General features: G+C 48.5%; 1 protein-coding gene across 2 annotated transcripts in view; it reads left to right on the plus strand.

Annotated features, from left to right (window-relative positions):
- The window catches only part of TACR1 (tachykinin receptor 1), a 425739-nt gene that overhangs the window by 82372 nt on the left and 318993 nt on the right, over positions 1–24374 (plus strand). The window lies entirely within an intron of this gene.

Here is a 24374-nt window from a genome sequence, read left to right on the forward strand (position 1 = left end):
CCTCAAAACATTAAGTGTCCATTGTCAGGAAGTGGGTGTATTATAGTATAGCCCTTAGGCAGGGCAGCCAAAAATTGGGAGGCTCCACGTTGTCCCTGGATAGAGACGTGCATGAGGGCCTCAAAACATTAAGTGTCCATTGTCAGGAAGTGGGTGTATTATAGTATAGCCCTTAGGCAGGGCAGCCAAAAATTGGGAGGCTCCACGTTGTCCCTGGATAGAGACGTGCATGAGGGCCTGTAAACCTGAAGTGCCCATTGGAAGGAAGTCGGTCTTTTGTAGTATAGCCCTTTGGCAGGGCAGCCAAAAATTGGGAGGCTCCACGTTGTCCCTGGATAGAGACGTGCATGAGGGCCTCAAAACATTAAGTGTCCATTGTCAGGAAGTGGGTCTTTTGTAGTATAGCCCTTTGGCAGGGCAGCCAAAAATTGGGAGGCTCCACGTTGTCCCTGGATAGAGACGTGCATGAGGGCCTGTAAACCTGAAGTGCCCATTGGAAGGAAGTGGGTCTTTTGTAGTATAGCCCTTTGGCAGGGCAGCCAAAAATTGGGAGGCTCCACGTTGTCCCTGGATAGAGACGTGCATGAGGGCCTGTAAACCTGAAGTGCCCATTGGAAGGAAGTGGGTCTTTTGTAGTATAGCCCTTTGGCAGGGCAGCCAAAAATTGGGAGGCTCCACGTTGTCCCTGGATAGAGACGTGCATGAGGGCCTGTAAACCTGAAGTGCCCATTGGAAGGAAGTGGGTCTTTTGTAGTATAGCCCTTTGGCAAGGCAGCCAAAAATTGGGAGGCTCCACGTTGTCCCTGGATAGAGACGTGCATGAGGGCCTCAAAACATTAAGTGTCCATTGTCAGGAAGTGGGTCTTTTGTAGTATAGCCCTTTGGCAGGGTAGCCAAAAATTGGGAGGCTCCACGTTGTCCCTGGATAGAGACGTGCATGAGGGCCTCAAAACATTAAGTGTCCATTGTCAGGAAGTGGGTGTATTATAGTATAGCCCTTTGGCAGGGCTGCCAAAAATTGGGAGGCTCCACGTTGTCCCTGCATAGAGACGTGCATGAGGGCCTCAAAACATTGTTCCCATTGCAAAGGAGCGGGTCTCCTGTCGTTGTAATGTCCATTCTGCAAAGAATGGGCGAAAAAATTTACCACTGGGGGTATACCTGAAACAAAGGCCTAACTCTTGTAACGGTCATCATGGTGGCGCATGAGGAGAAGGAGGAGCAGTCCAGCGATTATCCAAAGTCCAGAAGTGTGTACCCATGGGTGACTGGAGGTACATGGCAAATTCCCGTTACAAACTTTAAATTCCGCTCTCATTTGCTGGTGGTGTGGTGAAGTCTGGCCCAATCCAACCCTTGTTCATCTTGATCAGAGTCAGCCTGTCAGCATTTTCAGTTGACAGGCGGGTGCGTTTATCTGTAATGATTCCACCTGCGGCACTAAAAACACGCTCTGACAAAACGCTAGCGGCAGGGCAGGCCAGGACTTCCAAGGCGTAGAGAGCCAATTCATGCCACGTGTCCACCTTGGATACCCAATAATTGTAAGGCACAGAGGAATGTCGGAGTACAGTTGTTTGATCTGCAAGGTACTCCTTGAGCATCTGGGCAAACTTAGGATTTCTTGTGGCACTACCCCGCACCTCAGGGGCTGTGGTACGTGAGGGGCTGAGAAAACTGTCCCACATCTTAAAGACTGTTCCCCTACCTCTGGCGGATTGGACTTGTGCCTCTCTCGGCTGTACACCTTGGTTGTCCACTGATTCCTGACCTATGCCGCTAGCGTTTTGTGAGGGGAATGCTTTGCCTACTTCCGTGACTATGGCCTTCCGGAACTGCTGCATTTTGGTTGACCTCTCCGCCTCGGGAATAAGAGACATAAAGTTCTCCTTGTAGCGTGGGTCTAACAGTGTTACCAACCAGTAATGATTGTCGGCCAAGATGTTCTTAACGCGAGGGTCACGAGACAGGCAGCTTACCATAAAGTCAGCCATGTGCGCCAGACTCTTAACAGCCAGGACTTCAGTAGCCTGACCAACACGTTGACTGAACATGCTGTCCTCCTCCTCCTCCTCCTCCTCCTCCTCCTCCTCATCTACCCTGTCCTCTGGCCAGCCACGCTGAACCGAGGATATGACTGGTGTGCATGTCATATCCTCAATTTGGCCGGAGATTTGCTTCATGTCTTCATCCTCCTCCTCGTCATAGTCCTCCACTGCACGTTGTGATGAGACGAGGCTGGGCTGTGTGTTATCACCCACACCCACTACTGTTTCTTGCTGCAACTCATCGCGCTCCGCCTGCAATGCATCATGTTTGGTTTTGAGCAGAGACCGTTTTAGAAGGCAGAGTAGCGGTATGGTGACGCTAATAATGGCGTCATCACCACTCACCATCTTGGTGGAGTCCTCAAAGTTTTGGAGGATGGTACATAGGTCGGACATCCATCTCCACTCCTCAGGTGTTATGTGTGGAGTTTGACCCATTTCCCGACGGCTTAGGTGATGCAGGAACTCAACAACTGCCCTCTTCTGCTCACATATCCTGACCAACATGTGCAGAGTTGAATTCCAACGCGTGGGGACATCACACACCAGTCTGTGAGCCGGAAGATGCAAACTGCGCTGAAAGCCGGCAAGGCCGGCTGAAGCAGTAGGTGACTTTCAAAAATGTGCAGACAGGCGGCGAACTTTTACCAGCAGATCAGACAGCTCTGGGTATGACTTTAGAAACCGCTGAACCACGAGGTTGAGCACATGGGCCACGCATGGAACATGTGTCAGCTGGCCTCGCCTCAAAGCCGCCACCAGGTTCCGGCCATTGTCACACACGACCTTTCCTGGCTTTAAGTTCAGAGGTGTGAGCCAGTGATCTGCCTGCTGTTTCAGAGCTGTCCACAGCTCTTCTGCATTGTGGGGTTTGTCACCTATGCAGATTAGCTTCAGCACAGCCTGTTGCCGCTTCACCGAGGCAGTGCTGCAGTGCTTCCAGCTTGGGACTGGTGTGGAGGGTACAGTGGATGAGGATGCGCAGGAGGAGGAGGAGGCTGAAGAGCATGACATTCCGGAGCTGTAGAGTGTGGGTGAAACACTGACTGAGGTAGGGTCTGCAAACCTTGGTGTGGGAAGGACGTGTTCCGTCCCTCACTCAGACTGGGTCCCAGCTTCCACAATATTAACCCAGTGTGCCGTCAACGAGATGTAGCGGCCTTGCCCACAAGCACTTGTCCACGTGTCTGTGGTTAGGTGGACTTTGGGTGAAACAGCGTTGTTCAGGGCACGTGTGATGTTTTGTGACACGTGGTTATGCAACGCGGGGACGGCACACCGGGAGAAATAGTGGCGGCTGGGGACCGAGTAACGTGGGACAGCTGCCGCCATCAGGTCGCGGAATGCTTCTGTCTCCACCAGCCTAAAAGGCAACATTTCCAGCGCAAGCAGTCGCGAAATGTTAGCATTTAGAACTGTGGCATGTGGGGTGTTGGCAGTGTATTTGCGCCTGCGTTCAAAGGTTTACTGAATGGATAACTGAACGCTGCGCTGGGACAAGGACGTGCTTGATGATGGTGTTATTTCTGCGTAGGCAACTGCAGGTGCAGGACCGGAGGAGGCTTGTTCGCAGGCAGCATGGACAGGGGATTGGCTCGCATGCACAACCAGCGAAGACGTAGCAGTGACATTAGCAAGAACTGCTCCTCGACTCTGTTGTACTTCCCACAAAGTCGGGTGCTTGGCTGACATGTGCCTGATCATGCTGGTGGTGGTCAGGCTGCTAGTTTTGGTACCCCTGCTGATGCTGGCACGGCAGGTGTTGCAAATGGCCTTTTTAGAATCATCTGGATCCAACTTAAAAAACTGCCAGACTCGGGAAGACCTAACATTTGTACAGGCACCTTGTGTCATGTTGTTGTTCCGGGGAACGGTTGCCTGACTTCTGCCTGGAGCCACCACCCTGCTTCTTACTACCTGTTGGGATGCTACGCCTCCCTCCCCCTGTGCACTGCTATCCTCGCTCTGCATATCCTCCTGCCAGGTTGGGTCAGTTACTGGATCATCCACCACGTCGTCTTCCTCTTCCGCACCCTGCTCCTCCTCCTGACTTCCTGACAATTGTGTCTCATCATCGTCCACCCCTTGTTGAGACACGTTGCCAACTTCGTGAGAACGTGGCTGCTCAAATATTTGGCCATCTGTACATACGATCTCCTCATGACCCACTTCAACATGAGCTGGCAAGAGGCCAGAATGTGCGAATGGAAACGTGAACAGCTCTTCCGAGTGTCCAAGTGTGGGATCATTAATGTCCGAGGACGTGTACTCAGCCTTGTGGTAGGAAGGAGGATCAGGTTCTGAAATGTGCGGTGCGGTATCACGGCTACTGACACTTGACCGTGTGGAAGACAGAGTGTTTGTGGTGGTGCCAATCTGACTGGAAGCATTATCCGCTATCCAACTAACAACCTGTTGACACTGGTCTTGGTTCAAGAGCGGTGTACTGCTGCGGTCCCCAAGAATTTGGGACAGGACGTGCGAGCGACTAGATGTGGCCCTTTGTTGTGGCAAAATTAGAGCTTGCCCACGACCTCGGCCTCTGCCTGCACCACCATCATGTCCACTTCCTTGTTCCTTGCCAACGCCCTTGCGAATTTTGCAATGCTGTGCTGACGTGTATTCACTAGACTTGGGCGTTATATCAAAGTTTGTGCAAATCGTGCACCTGTACGCTGCCACCGACAGGCACACACGTGCGGTTTTTAAATGCAAGCACGGACGCACTAAGAACCTAACAGGTTTTAGGAGCAAAAATTAATGACGAGAACTCTGACACTATCAGCCACTGCTGACTGACGTGTATTATACACTACACTTGTGCGTTATATAATAGTTTGGTAAAAACGCACACAAGTGCACCTGTGCGCTGCCACCGACAGGCACACACGTGCGGTTTTTAAATGCAAGCACGGACGCACTAAGAACCTAACACAGGTTTTAGGAGCAAAAATTAATGACGAGAACTCTGACACTATCAGCCACTGCTGACTGACGTGTATTATACACTACACTTGTGCGTTATATAATAGTTTGGTAAAAACGCACACAAGTGCACCTGTACGCTGCCACCGACAGGCACACACGTGCGGTTTTTAAATGCAAGCACGGACGCACTAAGAACCTAACAGGTTTTAGGAGCAAAAATTAATGACGAGAACTCTGACACTATCAGCCACTGCTGACTGACGTGTATTATACACTACACTTGTGCGTTATATAATAGTTTGGTAAAAACGCACACAAGTGCACCTGTACGCTGCCACCGACAGGCACACACGTGCGGTTTTTAAATGCAAGCACAGACGCACTAAGAACCTAACAGGTTTTTAGGAGCGACAATTGCTGAGAAGTCTGACACTATCAGGACTGTTTTAGACTGTGTACACCAGCCCCAGATATGATGAAGGCTGGTATACGGTCACCACTAGGAATGGCTATATACCCTGCCTGCCTGCCTGCCTGTATACTGCTACAATAGTCCTGACAAGGACTCTTTTGGTCACTAGCCTGTATTCCAACCTGGCTATACCCTGCCTGTATATAGCAACAATAGTCCTGAGAAGGACTCTGCTACTGTACTCCGACCTGGCTATACCCTGCCTGCCTGTATACAACTAGAATAGTCCTGAGAAGGACTTTTGGTCACACTGTTTGCAGCCCTGCTACGGAAATAGCTATAAAGGGCCGCAAACCTTTCCCTGAAGCAGCGACCCTCTCCCTGCACTGACTGTCTGGATAGCTGTGAGCAGAGCACAGCGCGCCCGCCGGTATAAAGGCTCGGTCACGCTGTGCAGGCCGGCCAATCACTGCAATTCCACAACTAACAGGGCTGTGGCATTGCAGTGGTCTGCCAGCCAATCCCTGCATGAGGGCTGGCTCTCAAAAGAGCGCCAACATGCAGGGATGAAGACCACGAGTACAGCACGAGTATCGCGAGATTACTCGGTCCCCGCCGAGTAGACCGAGTACAGTGATACTCGTGCGAGTACCGAGTAGTAACAAGCATGCTCGCTCATCACTATTGATAAGTTATTATAGCAGATTAAGTGGGATAAAAATAACGTTTAATTCATGTACCTGAAAAAAAAACGTTCCTGGCTGAAAAGAGGAGCACTAAACACTACACAAGTATTTAAAACGTATTGGTTTGTCCAGCAAAGTTTTCAAAATGTCTGCACATACTGGATTTATATATACCACTAAAGGAGAAATCTAAGATTCAAATAAGAAGAAAAAAAAATCACTACAACAATAAATAGCTCTACACATAATAAAAGAGTGAATAATCAAAAGAATTGTGTAATTATAAAAATCTTATTTTTATTGACACATAATTAAAAATATTATATTTTTAATATAGATTAATTTAAAAAATGGTGAAGAACTTTCTTATGTGAAGAAACACATAAGAAAGTTAAAGAAACAGTGTATCTAGAGCAGGGCATTATTACAGTGGAAACTAGTACACATCATGGTTAAGAACACGTCTGATAGAGTGTAATGCTTGCAGGTGCGAGTGGGGAGTGAACGCACTGGGCCACAGCACACGGAATATCTGAGGGGCGTGACTATGCCTCACACCAGGTTTTCACCAGAGCCCCTAATGGTGAGGGTGTTGCGCTGCAGGTAGAAACCATGTGTCTCTCAGGTAGACTTGGTGGTGAGACAGCTGGCTCAAGGGGTATGGACACTAAAGGCCGCTTTACACGCTACGACATCGCTAAAGCGATGTCGTTGGGGTCACGGAATTTGACGCACATCCGTCCGCGTTAGCGATGTCGTTATGTGTGACATCTATGAGCGATTTTGAATCGTCGTAAAAACATTCAAAATCGCTAATCGGTGACATGCCCCCCTATTCCCAATTATCGTTAATGCTGCAGGTACGATGTTGTTCGTTGTTCCTGCGGCAGCACACATCGCTCCGTGTGACACCACAGGAACGAGGAACCTCACCTAACCTGCGGCCACCGGCAATGAGGAAGGAAGGAGGTGGGCGGGATGTTACGTCCCGCTCATCTCCGCCCCTCCGCTTCTATTGGGCGGCCGCTTAGTGACGTGGCTATGACACCGAATGAACCGCCCCCTTAGAAAGGAGGTGATTCGCCGGTCACAGGAACGTCGCTAGGCAGGTAAGTAGTGTGATGGGTCCAGGCGATGTTGTGCGCCACGGGCAGCAATTTGCCCGTGACGCACAACCGATGGGGGCTGGAATGCATGCTAGCGATATCGGTAATGATATCGCAGCAGTCTCTGATGTGGCAGGCTCAGCCAATATGGTACGATGCAGCAGTTGTCGGTATAGCAGACTTGAGCGATAGGGTACGATGCGGCAGCAGCTGGACTATGAAACAGACAAGAGTAAGTAACACAGCAACAGCAGCACATAAGTAAAGTACTTGCACAGCTAGCAATGCATCTCTAGAAAAAGACAACATTGTCCAAGCACCTCCCTTAATGGGAGGGTACCTTAAATACCTGATGCTTCTCAGCCAAAGGGTGAGAGGCACTTCCGGGTTAGGGTGTACTGGCCCTTTAAGAAAAGATGTGCGCACCCTAAAATAATTCCTAGGAGGCCTGTGCAGCTTGTGCAGGGCCCGTGAGACAATGGTAAAGACCGGAGATGAAGCAGCTACCTCAGGTCGACAAGAAGGGTGAGTGTGCTTGTGTCTACACTGGGGAAGAGGAGCAGGAAAGTGTAGGGATACCGATAAAGACATTACATAGCGCATGTAATAATATTGGACAGTAAATACCTTAGAGTAATGTTAAATGCATTATAAAAAGTCAGACATATCATATAACAGAAACTACCACGGGAGTGAAGAGTCCACAGACTGCGATGTATGTTTGGCTTTAGGCTTCCTCAAGGAGGCTCCTAGTTTTTATCATATGGTATGTCTAATATTTGATATTGCATTTACATTTTACTCTGTGCTATTGATAGTCCAATATTATAACATGCCCTATCAGACTTGTTCTTCACCATGGTGTGTACTGTGACAGTGTAATAATGCTCTGCTGCAGATACATTTTTTCTTGAACTTTTTTGTGTATCTGCTCCCCACCATTTTTAAAGTATTATATTTAAAAAAATAGAATATTTTTATATTTCTAATTATGTATCAATAAAATGTAATATTTTTAGGATTAATCATTTTTTGTGGTTACTCCTCCCCTTGTTTAATGTGTAGGGCTACATACTCTATTTACCAAAATCCAGTATTAGCAAAGTAGACAAAAAATATTACAGTCAAAAACATTGGATTTTAGTGTTAATGTTGATTTCTTATGTAGATTTCCCTGTGGGCTTTCTCCACAATTCAAGTAGTTTTGGACGGACCCTTCCTTTTTGAATAATCAATAAACTGTGATATCCCAACACCACAGATATCACCATCTCCATTCTACATAGTAATGCAGAAATCCTCCTCACCTCATTTCGGAGGCAATGCTTCAGAAGTGATTTGTCAAGCCGACAGATTGATTAAACAATTTAATCATATAGACCCTTATGAATAACAGCGGATAAGGCCACTTTACCACTGGGGATTTCTAAAGTTAATTTTTTCAGTCATGTGTCATTCTGTCTATAAAGCCGTTATTTACGTAGGGATCTCTGAAGTCCTGTGCCTTGTCATATCCCTGGAGATCCATTCATCTCTTCAGCAGCAGAAGCATGTGTCCAATTAAACCCTTATCCCCCATCCTGGTACAGTATATAACAAAAGTGAGTACACCTATCACATTTTAGTAAATATTTTATTATATCTTTTCATGGGACAACACTGATGATCTGACACTTTGATACGATGTACAGTTGTCAGTGTGCAGCTTGTATAACGATAAATTTGGTGTCGTCTAAATAGCTCAACACACAGTCAATGTCAAAATGGCAAAAATACATCCCAAAAGTGAAAATAACCAAATTGTGCCCAATTATCCATTTTCCCTCCCTGGTTTTATGTGACTCATTAGTGTTACAAGGTCTCAGGTGTGAATGGGAGCAGGTGTGGTAAATTTGGTGTTATCGCTCACACACTCTCTCATACTGGTCACTGGCAGATCAACATGGCTCCTCATGGCCAATAATTCTCTGTGTATCTGAAACAAAGAATTGTTGCTCTACAAAAAGATGGCCCAGGCTATAAGTAGATTGCCACCACTTTGAAACTGAGCTGCAGCACAGTGGCCAAGATCATACAGTGGTTTAACAGAACAGGTGCCAATCAGAACAGGCCTCACTATGGTCGACTGAAGCAGATGAGTGGACATCCTCAGTGTCATATCCAGAGATTGTCTTTTCAAAATGGATGTATGAGTGTGGCGCCCTGGACAAGCCAGGGGCCACCGAGCACAACACCCATACACCCCACACTCCCGGTCAGGCACACCGAAGTCAGACACAAAACCCTTGTTGCCTTCCTCCAGGGGCTGATGTTCACACCAGGGGGTGGGCCAGGCGGTTGGCCCCGCCCACCAAGGAGTTCACAGTCCTGGAGGCGGGAAAACCAGATTAGATTAGTTTTGGAGGTGAAGGTGAGAGGGAGGAGAGTGGTAGTCGAGCAATCTGAAGTTGGTCCGGGTGTGTGGCCCGGACAGATCAGCAAGGTTGGCAGACGGTGGTGACCGTCTGCAGGAGTGGCCTATCGGAGTCTGCCGTAAGGACCGTGGACGGGCGGTGGCCCGGCGGTACCGGACCGGTACACAAAGAGAAGCCAGCACCATCTGGCAGGGGCTTACGGACCCCGGCAAGGCTAGGAGTCGCCGTAAATTTGCCGAATTCCTTAGTGAAGGGAACCTCCTGGGTTTCCCAGCAGCCAAGTCCCGACAGAAGGCAACAGTCCAACCAAGAGAGGGAAACACCACCAAGGCAACCGTTTCTCAGGGCCAGAGCCTGCGGGCAAAAGGGGCTCCTCCAGCCCATATCCAAGCTGGGGAGCGGGTTACCGGTGGGAACCCATTGGAACCATCTACCGTATATAGGTGCAGGGAAAGGCAGTCACCATCAACCTGCCGGGAGCAGAAACCACCGCAGCCGTCAGTGGGACCCGTCCATCCAGCCGTGTGTTTTACCAAGAACTGTGTCTTCATCATTGGCTGAGTGAGTACCACCGTGCCGTGCGGCACAGCGCTGCCCCTGCGACCCTGCACCTCACCAGGCCCTGTAACCCGCCTGCCATCCACCCCTACCCCCATCACCGGGCCCCGGGACAACTAACCCCCTACCCACGGAGGGGAGAACTAACAACAAGGCTGCTCCCTGTCACCGTTCCCGGGATCCCCGTCTTGAGCAGCAGTGGTGTCACCAATATCACCACAACCATGGGTGGCGTCACGGACAATATCCAATCCCCACAATCAATTCCCCCCTTTTCACTCACGGGCGAGGAGCGCCGCTCGAGTCCCCGGGATCCGGCCCACCGCTCGAGCCACCACCGAGCAGCGGCACCAGCAGCAGCCGGACCCGAGCAGAGGGAGAGCGCAGCGTCCCCTCCTCCGCCCGCGACATGAGTGCTACCTGAATTGCTGCAGAAGATAAAGGGATGGGGGTTCAGCCTGTCAGTGCCCAGACCATACGCTGCACACTGCATCAAATTGGTTTACATGGCTGTTGTCCCAGAAGGAAGCCTCTTCTAAAGATGAATGCTCGCAAACGTTTTGCTGAAGACTAAGCAGACATAGGTCATGGATTACTGAAACTATGTCCCATGGTCTAATGAGACCAAAAGTAACATATTTGGCTCAGATGCTGTCAAGTGTGTGTGGCGGCAAAGACAAGTGTGTCTTGTTATAGTCAAGCATAATGGTGGGAGTGTGGTGGTTTGGGGCTGTATGAGTGCTGCATACAGTTGTGTGATCCTAGCCCCAGGAGAACAGGGGATAGGTCGCTGCCAGCTACATCACCGTCCAAAAGTTAGATTTCTGTACCTATGCAGGATTATCACCTATTACTGTAACTACACTGAAACAATGAACATTAATGGAGGGGGTTTACTTATTGGTGATATAGGGTGAGAGGGCTCAGTCACTTCATTGTTTCTTTCACCCCTGACACACTGAGCCTTTCCCCCTTTATTACCCCTGACTGACTGATCCCTCTCCACATGTATCAACTGTGACTGACTGAGCCCCTCCACCTGTATCAATTGTAACTGATTGAGCCCCTCCACCTGTATCAGCCGTGACTGATTGAGCCCCTCCACCTGTATCAGCCGTGACTGATTGAGCCCCTCCACCTGTATCAGCCGTGACTGATTGAGACCTTCCACCTGTATCAGCTGTGACTGACTGAGCCCCTCCACTTGTAACACCCCAGACTTGCTGAGTACCCCTCCTTCACCATTTTTAATAAATCTGTACCATCATGTATCATGTTTTTATATTATACCACAATATTAGCAGATTTTACCACACAATTGATAGTCTTGTATTATTTCTATGTATCTACATAGAGGATCCAATGAATTATTTTCTTTGGTGGGCCCAAGGTTTTCCAGTCCGACCTGCTATACTGGATGTGTGTGTGTGTGTGTGTGTGTGTGTGTGTCTGTGTGTGTGTGTGTGTGTGTCTGTGTGTGTGTGTATATATATATATATATATATATATATATATATATATATAAAATATATATATATATATAAAATATATATATATATATATATATATATATACTACAGTTCAAAAGTTTAGGGTCACTTAGATATTTCCTTATTTTTGAAAGAAAAGCAATTTTTTTTCAATGAAGCTAAAGGCTACTTTACACGCACGTGAAAGCACCCGCCCCCGTCGGTTCTGCGTCACGGGCAAATCGCTGCCCATGGTGCACAATATCGCTAGGACCCATCACACATACTTACCTGCCTAGCGACGTCGCTGTGGGCGGCGAACTGCCTCTTTTCTAAGGGACGGTTTGTGCGGCGTCACAGTGACGTCACACGGCAGGCGTCCTATGAAGCGGAGGGACGGAGAGCAGCCGAAGGAAAGTCATGCCCATCTCTTTGCCGGAGGACACAGGTACGGTGTTGTCCGTCGTTCCTGGGGTGTCACATATAGCGATGTGTGATGCCTCAGGAACGACGAACAACCTGCGTCCAGCACCATCAACGATATTTGGGATTTGAATGACGTGTCAACGATCAACGATTAGGTGAGTATTTTTGATCGTTAGCGGTCGTTCGTACGTTTCACACGCAACAACATCGCTAACGAGGCCGGATATGTGTCACAAATTCCGTGACCCCTAACGACATCTCGTTAGCGATGTTGTTGCTTGTAAAGCTCCTTTAACATTAAATTAAACAGAAATACACTCTATACATTGTTAATGTGATAAATGACTATTCTAGCTTCAAACGTCTGGTTTTTAATGCAATATCTACATAGGTGTATAGAGGCCCATTTACAATAACCACCACTCCAGTGTTCTAATGGTACATTGTGTTTGCTAACTGTGTTAGAAGGCTAATGGATGTTTAAAAATCCCTTGAACATGAACTATTTAGGGAAGAAGCAGGCAGCTGGTATTCTATCTGTAATGGAGTTGCCAGCCAAGTCACCAGATCTCAACCCTATTGAGCTGTTGTGGGAGCAGCTTGACCGTATGGTACGCAAAGAGTGCCCTTCAAGCAAATACAACTTGTGGGAGGGGCTTCTGGAAGCATGGGGGAAATATCTCCAGATTACCGCCGCAAATTAACAGCTAGAATGCCAAAGGTCTGTAAAGCTGGAATTGCTGCAAAGGAGCATTCTGTGACGAAAGCAAAGTGTGAAGGAGAAAATTATTATTTCAAGTAAATATCATTATTTTTAACCTCGTCAATATCTGGACTATATTTTCTATTCATTATGCAACTCATCTGACAACTAAAAGTATGATTTTTCATGGAAAAGACAAAATTGTCTGGGTGACCCCAAACTTTTGAACTGTAGTGTGTGTATGTATGTATATAAAATATATACCGTATTTTTCGCTTTATAAGACGCACTTTTGTTCCCCCAAATTTTGGGGGAAAGTAGGGGGTGCGTCTTATAATCCGAATATACGGGGGGGGTGTATATATATACAGAGTCCAGTGGAGGTGCGGGCAGCTCTGGAGCGGTGCTGGGGGCTGCTGGGGGCAGGAAAAGCTGGGAGCGGCAGCGTTTGATCTCCTGCTCCCTCTCATATAATATGCACAGCCGCTGTCCATCAGAAGTGTGGTGCTGAAACTGCATCGCGCTGATAGGCTGGGGGAGCTGCACATATTATATCTGCCTGTGCTTACCTTTGATCGCACAGGATCCCCCCTCCCCCTGTGTTAGCTATAGCCTCCCGTGCTGCTGCCCATAGTAAAATAATAAACTCTTTACTCACCTCCTCCAGCGTCTGCCCGGTCTCCCTCCTGCTGCTGTGATTAGGCACACAGAGATATCTCGCTCTGCTGTCCCGATCACATGACCTGCACTAGAACCAGGAAGTAGGAAGTGCAGGAGACAGGAGGAGCTCAACCCCGAGGAGGGAGACACAAGACAAGACAATGCTGCAGAAGGTAAGGAAAGAGTTTATTTTACTAAAAGCAGCAACATGGGGGCGATATCTAACAGAGGGGGATGTCTGCCTGCCCCAGTGGGCCTGTCTGCCTGCCCCAGTGGGCCTGTCTGCCTGCCACAGTGGGCCTGTCTGCCTGCCACAGTGGGCCTGTCTGCCTGCCACAGTGGGCCTGTCTGCCTGCCCCAGTGGGCCTGTCTGCCTGCCACAGTGGGCCTGTCTGCCTGCCCCAGTGGGCCTGTCTGCCTGCCCCAGTGGGCCTGTCTGCCTGCCCCAGTTGGCCTGTCTGCCTGCCCCAGTGGGCCTGCCTGCCAGCCACAGTGGGCCTGTCTGCCTGCCCCAGTGGGCCTGTCTGCCTGCCAGAGTGGGCCTGTATGCCAGCCACAGTGGGCCTGTGTGCCAGCCACAGTGGGCCTGTGTGCCAGCCAGAGTGGGCATGTGTGCCAGCCACAGGGGCCGTGTGCCAGCCATAGAGGATGTGTGCCAGCCATAGGGGAAATGTGGCATCACTGGGGGACGTGTTCAATGTAAGGTGGCCATATCCAGATTAAGGGGGCTAATTTTGGGATGAGGGGGCTATGAGGGACATATACCCTATATTATTTGTTAGACGGACACTGGCATTATAAGACGGACCACATTTATTAAAAAATTCTCTATTCCTTCACCAAATTTGGGGGTGCGTCTTATAATCAGGTGCGTCTTATAAAGTGAAAAATACGGTGTATATATATATATATATATATATATATAAAAATATATATATACATACATATATATATATATATATATATATGTATATATATATTGTGAGGTAGCGTGGTCGGCTGCGCAGCAGAAGACACGGGATCCAGGCACCAAGGGTCACAGCACACGGTTTAATATCCAAACAAAAGTCCACAACAGTACACATGTGCCTCTCCGGCAGAGAACTCAGGGAGTTGTGTTCACTCCCTCACACTCGGCGCCCCCGCCCTTGTTCCTGTTTCTTTTTAACCCTTCTTTCAGCTTGTAGGGAAACAGCATTAACCCTGGAGTGGAGTTACTTTCTATCATGGAGTGAGCACAACCGGGGCGAGACATACCGGCCGTCATAGATAACCCCGGTCACAGTCTCACATACCCCCCCCTCAGTTCAAGCGCGTGGGGATGAACTCCCGCCATCAAACACGGGCCGCGGGACAAGGCATCGGCGTTGCCCTGCAACCTACCGGCCCGGTGTTCAACCGTAAACCGGAAGTTCTGCAGAGAAAGGAACCACCGGGTAACCCGGGCATTCCGTTCCTTGGCGGACCTCATCCAGACCAGTGGAGAGTGATCCGTCACCAAGCGAAACTGCCGTCCCAGCAGGTAATAGCGTAGGGACTCCAAGGCCCACTTGATTGCCAGGCACTCCTTCTCCACCACGCTATAATTCCGCTCGGGAGGGGTGAGCTTCCTACTTAAGAAGGTGACGGGGTGTTCCTCCCCCTGAACCACCTGAGACAGCACTGCCCCCAGGCCGACCTCAGAGGCGTCAGTCTGTACTATAAACTCCTTCCGGAAATCAGGGTTGACCAGAACGGGTTGTCCGCACAGGACCCCCTTCAGGGCCCGGAAGGAGTCCTCGGCCTGCGGAGTCCAGCGCACCATGACGGACTTCTTGCCTTTGAGAAGGTCCGTCAAGGGGGCCGATAGTACCGCAAAATCTTTTACAAACCTCCTGTAGTACCCCACGATACCCAGGAAGGCCCTAACCTGCTTCGTGGTCAGGGGTCTAGGCCACTTCTGGATGGCCTCAACCTTGTTAATTTGGGGCTTAATCACTCCTTGGCCTATCACGTAGCCCAAGTAGCGGGCTTCCGTGAGTCCCAACGCACATTTCTTGGGATTGGCTGTCAATCCGGCTGTTCGAAGCGCGTCCACCACCGCTTGTACCTGTTCCAAGTGGGTCTGCCACTCGGAGCTGTAAATAATGATGTCATCAAGGTACGCTGATGCATACACCTGGTGGGGTTCCAGCACCAAGTCCATCAACCTCTGGAACGTGGCCGGAGCGCCATGTAACCCAAAAGGCAAGACAACATAGTGGAAGAGACCCTCCGGCGTAACAAAAGCGGTTTTCTCCTTGGCGGACTCCGTCAGTGGCACCTGCCAGTACCCCTTGGTCAGGTCGAGCGTGGTGAAATATCGCGCCTGTCCCAGCCAATCAATCAGCTCATCCACCCGGGGCATGAGGTAGAGATCGAACTTGGATATTTCGTTCAATCTCCTAAAGTCATTGCAGAACCTTAAGGAGCCATCGGATTTTGGTATTAGTACAATGGGACTAGCCCATTCACTCCGGGATTTTTCGATGACCCCCAGGCGTAGCATTGTCTTCACTTCCTCTGATATAGCTTGTCTTCGAGCCTCCGGCACGCGGTATGACTTCAGGCGTACCTTCAGGTGGGGCTCGGTGACAATATCATGTCGTATCAGACTGGTCCTACCAGGCAGCTCGGAGAAAACATCGGGGTTCTGCTGAACCAGCCGTCTGGCCTCTCGCCTCTGTGTCTTGGTGAGGGCTTCTCCAATCCTTACTTCCGGTTCGTCCTCTCCGGAGGTCGCTGGAGCCGGATGTGAACGACCCGAAGAGGAGGGAGATGGGGAAAAAACAACCATCAGGCTTTCCCGTTCCTGCCAAGGTTTTAATAGGTTGACATGGTATATTTGTTCAGGTTTCCGCCTACCGGGCTGCAATACCTTATAGTTGACCACCCCGACTCTTTCCTTTATCTCGTAGGGGCCTTGCCACTGAGCCAGGAATTTACTCTCTGCCGTGGGGATTAAAACCAACACCCGATCCCCGGGTTTAAAGGTCCGCACGGTGGCTTGTCTATTGTAGCGGCCGCTTTGCGCGGCCTGAGCCTCCTGTAAATGCTCCTTCACAATTGGCATGACCGCGCTTATGCGGTTCTGCATTCCTAAAATGTGTTCAATCACACTTTTATGGGGGGTGGGCTCTTGCTCCCATGTTTCCTTTGCCAGGTCCAACAATCCCCGGGGATGTCGCCCGTATAACAACTCAAAAGGCGAAAACCCCGTGGATGCCTGTGGCACCTCTCGTATGGCAAACATCAAATAGGGAAGCATCATATCCCAGTCTTTCCCGTCTTTGGAGATCACCCTTTTGAGCATGGTTTTCAGGGTTTTATTGAATCGTTCTACTAACCCATCCGTCTGAGGATGATACACAGACGTACGCAACTGCTTGGTCTGGAGTAGCCGGCATAGCTCATTGGTCACTTTAGACATGAATGGGGTCCCCTGATCCGTAAGGATCTCCTTGGGCAACCCCACCCGGCAGAACACAGCAAACAACTCCCGAGCTATAAGCTTCGCCGCAGTATGTCTGAGAGGTATCGCCTCTGGATACCGGGTGGCATAGTCAACAATCACTAGGATGTGTTGGTGCCCTCGAGCAGACTTTACGAGGGGCCCCACCAGATCCATCCCTATCCGTTCAAAAGGGACTTCTATAATGGGTAATGGTACCAACGGACTGCGAAAGTGGGTCAGGGGTGCGGTAAGCTGACACTCCGGGCAGGTTTCGCAGAACCGTTTTACCTCCCCAAAGACCCCGGGCCAATAGAACCTTTGCAATATTTGCTCCTGCGTTTTCTTGACCCCTAGGTGGCCACTCATCAGGTGTTTATGAGCCAAGTCGAGGACCCGCTGGCAATACGGCTGGGGCACCACCAACTGCTCTACCCCCACGCCCCGTATTTCATCTACCCGGTAGAGTAAATCCTGCTTAAGAGCGAAATGGGGGTACCTTACCTGGGCACCGGGCAGCTGTGCCACCCCATCAACTACTGTCACCCGACTCCGGGCATGTATTAATGTAGGGTCCTGGAGTTGGGCTGTCCCAAACGTATCCGGGGACGCCTCCAACTCCGGGATGGGCTCGACCGTCTCAGCCTCTCCTGCCAATACCTCTAGGGGCGACCTATCGGGTTCACATTCTGTCCCTATCATGGGAACCCCTACGGCAGGCGTCCCGGATTCAGGATTGTAGGGCTCAGGTCCCGGACTGACCAATATCTGAGGGGACTTAGGAGGTCCCTTCCATAAAGTCCAAAAATAGGGTAGATCCCTTCCTAGGATCACGTCATAGGGAAGAGTGTTAATAAGTCCCACCTCATGTTGCACCTGACCGCAAGGTGCTGTGATGGTGACAATCCCCGTAGGATAGTCTCGGCGGTCCCCATGTATGCAAACCACCCCCACGGTACGTCCTGTGGCCTTTACTTTAGCCCTTAGGGTTGATCGCACAAGGGTCACTAAGCTTCCGGAATCCAACAAGCCTGTAACCGGACATCCATTCACCTGTATTTGGCACAAGTGGGGCTCAGTCTCTGGGGAGACCAGGTCAGCGGTACACACCACCTGAGCATACATTGAACCCCGCCGGGTAACCCCACAATCCATGGGCTCCGTGGTGAGTGGACACTGGGCTTCCATATGTCCCACCCCCTGGCACCGCCAACATCTAATAGGGAAGGCAACCCCCTTGACGAGTTGTCGTTTAGGGTACAGAACCTTCCGGACCTCAGGGACGGCGGGCGCGGCCTCAGACGGGACGGTAGCGGACTCCTGCACCGGTGTCGGCGGTGGGTCCTTGGCCCTAGGCTTGGAGGGGCCGGACCGACGGGCGGTACGCAAAGTCTCAGTGTCCCGTATCAAGTCCTGCGTAGCCACATGCCGCTCTACCAGGGACACTAATTGGTCCAGGGTACTCGGGTCGCCCTGTCCTACCCACCGTTGAATGGTGACGGGTAAAGTGCGCACAAAACGATCAACTACTACCCTTTCCACCATTTGCGCCGGGCTCAGAGTGTCAGGCTGCAACCACTTTTTTACGAGATGCAACAAGTCATAGGCCTGGGAGCGTACGGGTTTGGCTTCCTCATAGAACCACTGATTTACCCGCTAAGCCCGTACATAGGTATTCACCCCCAACCGAGCCAGTATTTCGGCTTTCAAAGTCGCATATTCTATGGCGTCCTCGGTACAGAGGTCCAGGTACGCTTTTTGGGGCTCCCCCGTCAGATAGGGCGACAATACCTCAGCCCACTGGGGGGTCGGCAGCTTTTCCCGCTCGGCCACCCGCTCAAACACCGCCAGGAACGCTTCCACATCATCCCCCGGGGTCATCTTTTGCAACGCTTGTCTCACCGCTTTCCGGACGCTGCCGTCGTCACCCGGTCCCGGGGTTGTTGCTGCCGGTCCGGCACGGATCGACTTGGCCAGTAGAACCATCTGTTCTTGGTGCCTTTGTTCCTGCAATTTCAAAGATTGCTGCTGATGATCCAACGACCGGAGCAGGTGTGCATTGATCTGTTGCTGCTGCTTTAGTATTTCCTCCATGGTGTCGCCGGGTTTGGGCTGTAGTATAGCCGCTTGAATCCAGGACATGTGCTACCGGGTCACCAGAAATGGAAGCTACACCTCACCGGGCTGGCATGCCCGCATTCTCCACCATATGTGAGGTAGCGTGGTCGGCTGCGCAGCAGAAGACACGGGATCCAGGCACCAAGGGTCACAGCACACGGTTTAATATCCAAACAAAAGTCCACAACAGTACACATGTGCCTCTCCGGCAGAGAACTCAGGGAGTTGTGTTCACTCCCTCACACTCGGCGCCCCCGCCCTTGTTCCTGTTTCCTTTTAACCCTTCTTTCAGCTTGTAGGGAAACAGCATTAACCCTGGAGTGGAGTTACTTTCTATCATGGAGTGAGCACAACCGGGGAGAGACATACCGGCCGTCATAGATAACCCCGGTCACAGTCTCACAATATATATATATATATATATATATATGTATATCTATATATATATATATATATATATATATATATATATATATATATAAGACATATACATCTTGACATACAGTTTGAGCACAGGAAGGAAATCATACTTCCATTTCTACCTCACTAAACCTCGCTGTAGGAGAGCGTAAGTCATTCTGTAATTCATTATTTGGCTGAGATTTTCTGACTGCCTCACCTGAAGCCATGCCAAACATCTTTGAGTGCAATGAGTTTGCAAGCTGACTATAGTTTTCCTAATGTCATTGTTGGAACTGTTGCTGGTGCTGTATTTTGGGGAACCGTCAGCCACGTAATAGTAAATTTAGATAATGCTGTATCTCAGTCTTTTAGAAATGGATATTGTGTCATTACCCAAGAAGTAGTGAGCAAGTAATAAAGATTTGTTTGAAGCAAAATACGTATATGTCACCTGACCTGGTTGGCCACTATGGCTTCTTAATTAGTGATTTTTGGCCTTTGCTGTGTAGGGGGTTTGTGGTATTGGTTTCCACTGCTCCTACCTACTTAGTGGGGTCTTAGTGGGGTCTGAGGGTGACATTATTGCATACTTGCCAACTTTCAAAATGCACCTCTGGGAGGATCTGTGTAGTTACAGACAACACCCTTTTCCACACCTCCATTCCCTCCAATTTAATGTGGTTTTGGACCCCAGAGCTCAGTCTGAAGATGAAGAATCCCAGTACTATGCATAGGAAAGCCTACCAATTGTCACGATTCCTCTGTGTGGGGCATCTTACACACAGGTGATGCTCTGCTGCACTACAGAGCCGTCAGTGACATTATTCCTCTATGCAGAGCATCTTGCACACTGGTAATGCTCTACTGCGCTTTTCTGAACTACAGAGTCGGCAGTGACACGTTTCCTTTGTGCATTTGGAGATGCTCTGCTGTGTTTCTCTGAATACTTGCTGGCAGGTTGTTTGACAGCACAGGATTCCATGCAGGTTCTGGGAGATGCTGATTACTCAGGTGTTCCACCTTCCTGGTAATTGCCCTGTTTCTTTACTGAGCATGCTCTCCCAGAACCTCGCCAGTCGTACTCTCTGGTTCTGCAGTTGTGCTCTTGGCTTGTTATTGTGCATGTGTTCTGATCTCAGTTTCTTGACACTGGACCATTATTTGACTCTCTCTGCCCGCTCCCTATTTTTGTCGCTTCCTCCTGGCTTTGGACCTTGGACCGCTCCCGGACCACGTATCTGTCTGCTTCCTGAATCTATACGTGTTCTTCTTGAATTCTGACCCTCAGCCTGTGACTTGACCTCGCTTCTGTTTTCTCGCTGTGATGTCCTCCTGTTACCTGACTCTGGCTTGTCTGACTACTCTTTCGTCTATACTTCCTAGCATAACACCAATACTGGGAAGTTCTGGGAGGCTTCTGTTGAGATTCGCCCACTCTTTCAGCTTAGTTTTCCATACCACTTCCCCCCTGGTTATAGATACAAGTGATGTCCCCCTAGGTTGTAGATATATTAACTATTGATTTCATGGTTTATCTTGTGATTCCAGAGGCTTCATTCATATGCAGTTACAGATTTGGTGGCAAAAGAGTGTTTCGTGCAGAACTAAATTTCTGTTCAAAATGGCGGAAACATTAGCAGAACCTAATGGAAACTAATGTTCAAAGATGATTTGCACCATCCTTCACCAGCAAAGTGTTTGGTTTCTATTTAAAAGAAAAGCCTAGAGTACAAATGTGAACAGAGCCTTACTGGTTCACTTTCATCTTGGATTTCTGCTTCAAATTTCACTTTTTCTTCATTAGAGATAGTTGCCTACCACCGGAGAGTTAAGACCAATCTCTACTACTGTATATCAGGCTATACACATTATATATGGCTGGTTAATATTTTGTCATGATTAGACCATGTATCATGGCGTTAGTTTACATAGGGAACGGAAGGAAAATCTCCCTTATATGATAATTTATATTGGAGGCATCATTTAGTCTTCTTTCTCTCCTTGGAATTAGTGAATGCAAACCACCTCGTGATAAATCCAGTCCTGCTCACCCGACAAGACAGGGAAACTATTCAGAGATCTCCATTTCAAATATGCTTTTAGTTCTGTATATAAAGGATACCTCTATATTAAATATTTCTTTTTAGCATAATGCTGTTTGAATTGGGCTATGTTAAACACTTGCACTTCATTGTGTTCTTGCCCCCATTAGTGAAGAAAGGGAAGTGATCCCGATGTTCAGGCAGCAATGTACATTATGGCTGGATTTTCATTAATCTTACTCATAGCGGGATTTTTTCCATCCGGTGTTCATGAGAACGATGCATCCTTTACCACCTTAGTTGAGGAGCTTTAATTTCCGCAGACTCCAGTATAAGTCATGGCTCTGTGTTGTCTAATTTGACAGTGAACAGTTTTACAGAAGATAATGGCTATAATTGGAAAAATCCAATCTAAAGTCTAAAAATAAAATAATCAATAAATACCATTAAAGGGAATCTGTCACCCTTTTGAGCTTTCTAAGTTATTAATATGGGCATATAGGTTATATACAACTGAAATTAGCCATACCTGTATGCCTCCTGCTTGTTCAGTAAAAATCCTCTGTTATAGCTTTTATTTTCCAGGCTATGGGGCATGCACTGCCCGGAAGATAAGCCGGCCTCCGGTCTTCATTATACAAGATTTCTCCTCCCCTTCTCTTCAGTGTCCCTGTGACGTCAGGTGCACTGCCGGGAATCCTGCCCATGTGCATTTTGCCTGCCATCTCCCCTCTGTACTGTTCTGCAATACTATGGTTTTTCGTACGATATTTAAAACTCTGGTGCCTCCGCAGTATAAAATTGAAGACAGTGCCCACAGAAGGGCAGAGCTGTTTCAGAAGAGAGCCGGCAGCGCAATGCTCAGATGCGGGATTTCCATTGGCATACTTTACATCACAGGGGCACAAAAGGAGAGGAGAGGAGAAATCTTGTATAATTGTCACGATTCCTCTTTGCAGAGCATCTTGCACACTAGGAGATACTCTGCAGTGTTTACCTGGGCTACTGGCTGGCAGGTTGATTAACAGTGCAAGCTTCCATGCTGGTTCTGTGAGGTGCTGATTGCTCAGGTGTTCCAACTTCTGGGTAATTGCTCTGCTTCTTTAGTGAGCATGCTCTCCCAGAACCTTGTGCCCGTTTCCTGTTCCTGTTGTGACCTCCTAGCTTTTGACTTCAGACCGTTACCTGACCCGATCTCAGTTTTCTCCCTGAATTCACTATGTACCTTCTCAGAAATCTGACCCTCAGATCGTGACCTGACTATGCCTCTGTGTGCTCCCTGTGTCCATGTGTGTCCTCCTATTACCCGACCTCAGCTTTCCTGACTACTCTACCGTTTGTATTACCCGTATGTAGTGACTAGCATCACAATAATGAAGACCGAAGGCAGTCTAATCTTCTGGGCAACGCACACCCCAAAGCCTGGAGTATCAAAGCTATAAAACATGATGTTATCTATGGTATATGGGCACCTCAACCCCTTCACAATCTGGAATGTACTGGTACGTCCAAGATCATGTCTGTCCCTTTAATGCGGGCTCGCTCAGTGAGCCTGCATGTTTCCCCACACATTGTCGGCTGAACTGATCAGCCAACATGTGCAGCTAACAGGCGAGGCTTTATAGAAGATCCACCGGCACTTGTTGTCTAATTAAATCCTGCTATCAATCTCTAACAGGAAAATTTAATGCATGCCGACAGGGATCGCGACATTCCTTGCGGCCATCGGCAGCTTCGTGACAGGGTGCCTATGGCAACAATGACAACTAGAGTTTAGCTGATGACTCCTGTCACTGTCATGACTCACTTCCTATGAATGGCGGCTGAGTGGCAGCGTTCACAGGAGATCAGCATTTCTGATGATCAGAGCGATGCTAAAGCACTGCTCTGTACAGCACAAGCGATCAGACTATATCATCTTCAAGTCCCCTAAGTAAACTACTAAAACCAATAAAAGTGTAAATAAAAGTTTTTAAAAATAAGAAAGAATAAAAAAACACAAACATTCAAATTCCCCCCCTTTTGCCCCATATGAAAATAAAACAATAAAAAAGATTTCACATATTTGATATTACCGAGTTTAGAAATGCCCGCTCTATCAAAATGCAAAATAAATTAATCTGATTGGTAAAGGGCGTAATGTGAAAAAACCCACCAAAATTATTACTTTTTTTTTGCTGCTGCAAAATTTAAATAAAATGCAATAAAAGGGCGATCAAAACATCGCATCTACCCAAAAACAGTATAATGAAAAATGGCAGCTCAGAACACAAAAAAATAAGCCATCACTGAGCCCCAGCCTATGGGTCTCGGAAAATGGCGCGAAAAGTGTAATTACGTTTTTTGACAAATTTCTGAATTTTTTCACCGCTTAAAAATAAAAAAATAAAAACTATATATGTTTGGTGTCTACAATCTCATACTGACCTGGAGAATCATAATGCCAGGTCAGTTTTACCATATAGTGAACATGGTAAATGAAAATAAACAAAAATAATTGTGGAATTGCACTTTTTTTGCAATTTCACCACATTTGGATTTTTTTTCTTATTTTCCAGTACAATCTGGGGCAGATTGAATAATGTCACTCAAAAGTACAACTCGTCCTGCAAAAAAAAACAAGCCCTCATATGACTATATTGTTGGAAAAATAAAAAAAAATATGGATCTTGGAAGAAGGGCAACGAAAATGAAAAAAATGGAAAATCGCCGGGTTGTGAAGGGGTTAATACTGACATACATTAGAGTAGAAGAAGAATTTTAGCTTTCAACGTGAGCTCCTAAATCCACCCATGTCTGTCCCCAGCTCAATGCCAACATACTTCTAAGTTAAAGATCTGAGTTATCTAAAACAGACTAGTTGCTGGAGGCGCCCTGTCTGACAACGCTATATAAAAGGCTGGTAAGCTTTTTATCTGAAGTGTACAGACTGG

Source organism: Anomaloglossus baeobatrachus, chromosome 4 (assembly GCF_048569485.1).
Source record: "Anomaloglossus baeobatrachus isolate aAnoBae1 chromosome 4, aAnoBae1.hap1, whole genome shotgun sequence".
NCBI classification, from domain to species: Eukaryota; Metazoa; Chordata; class Amphibia; order Anura; family Aromobatidae; genus Anomaloglossus; species Anomaloglossus baeobatrachus.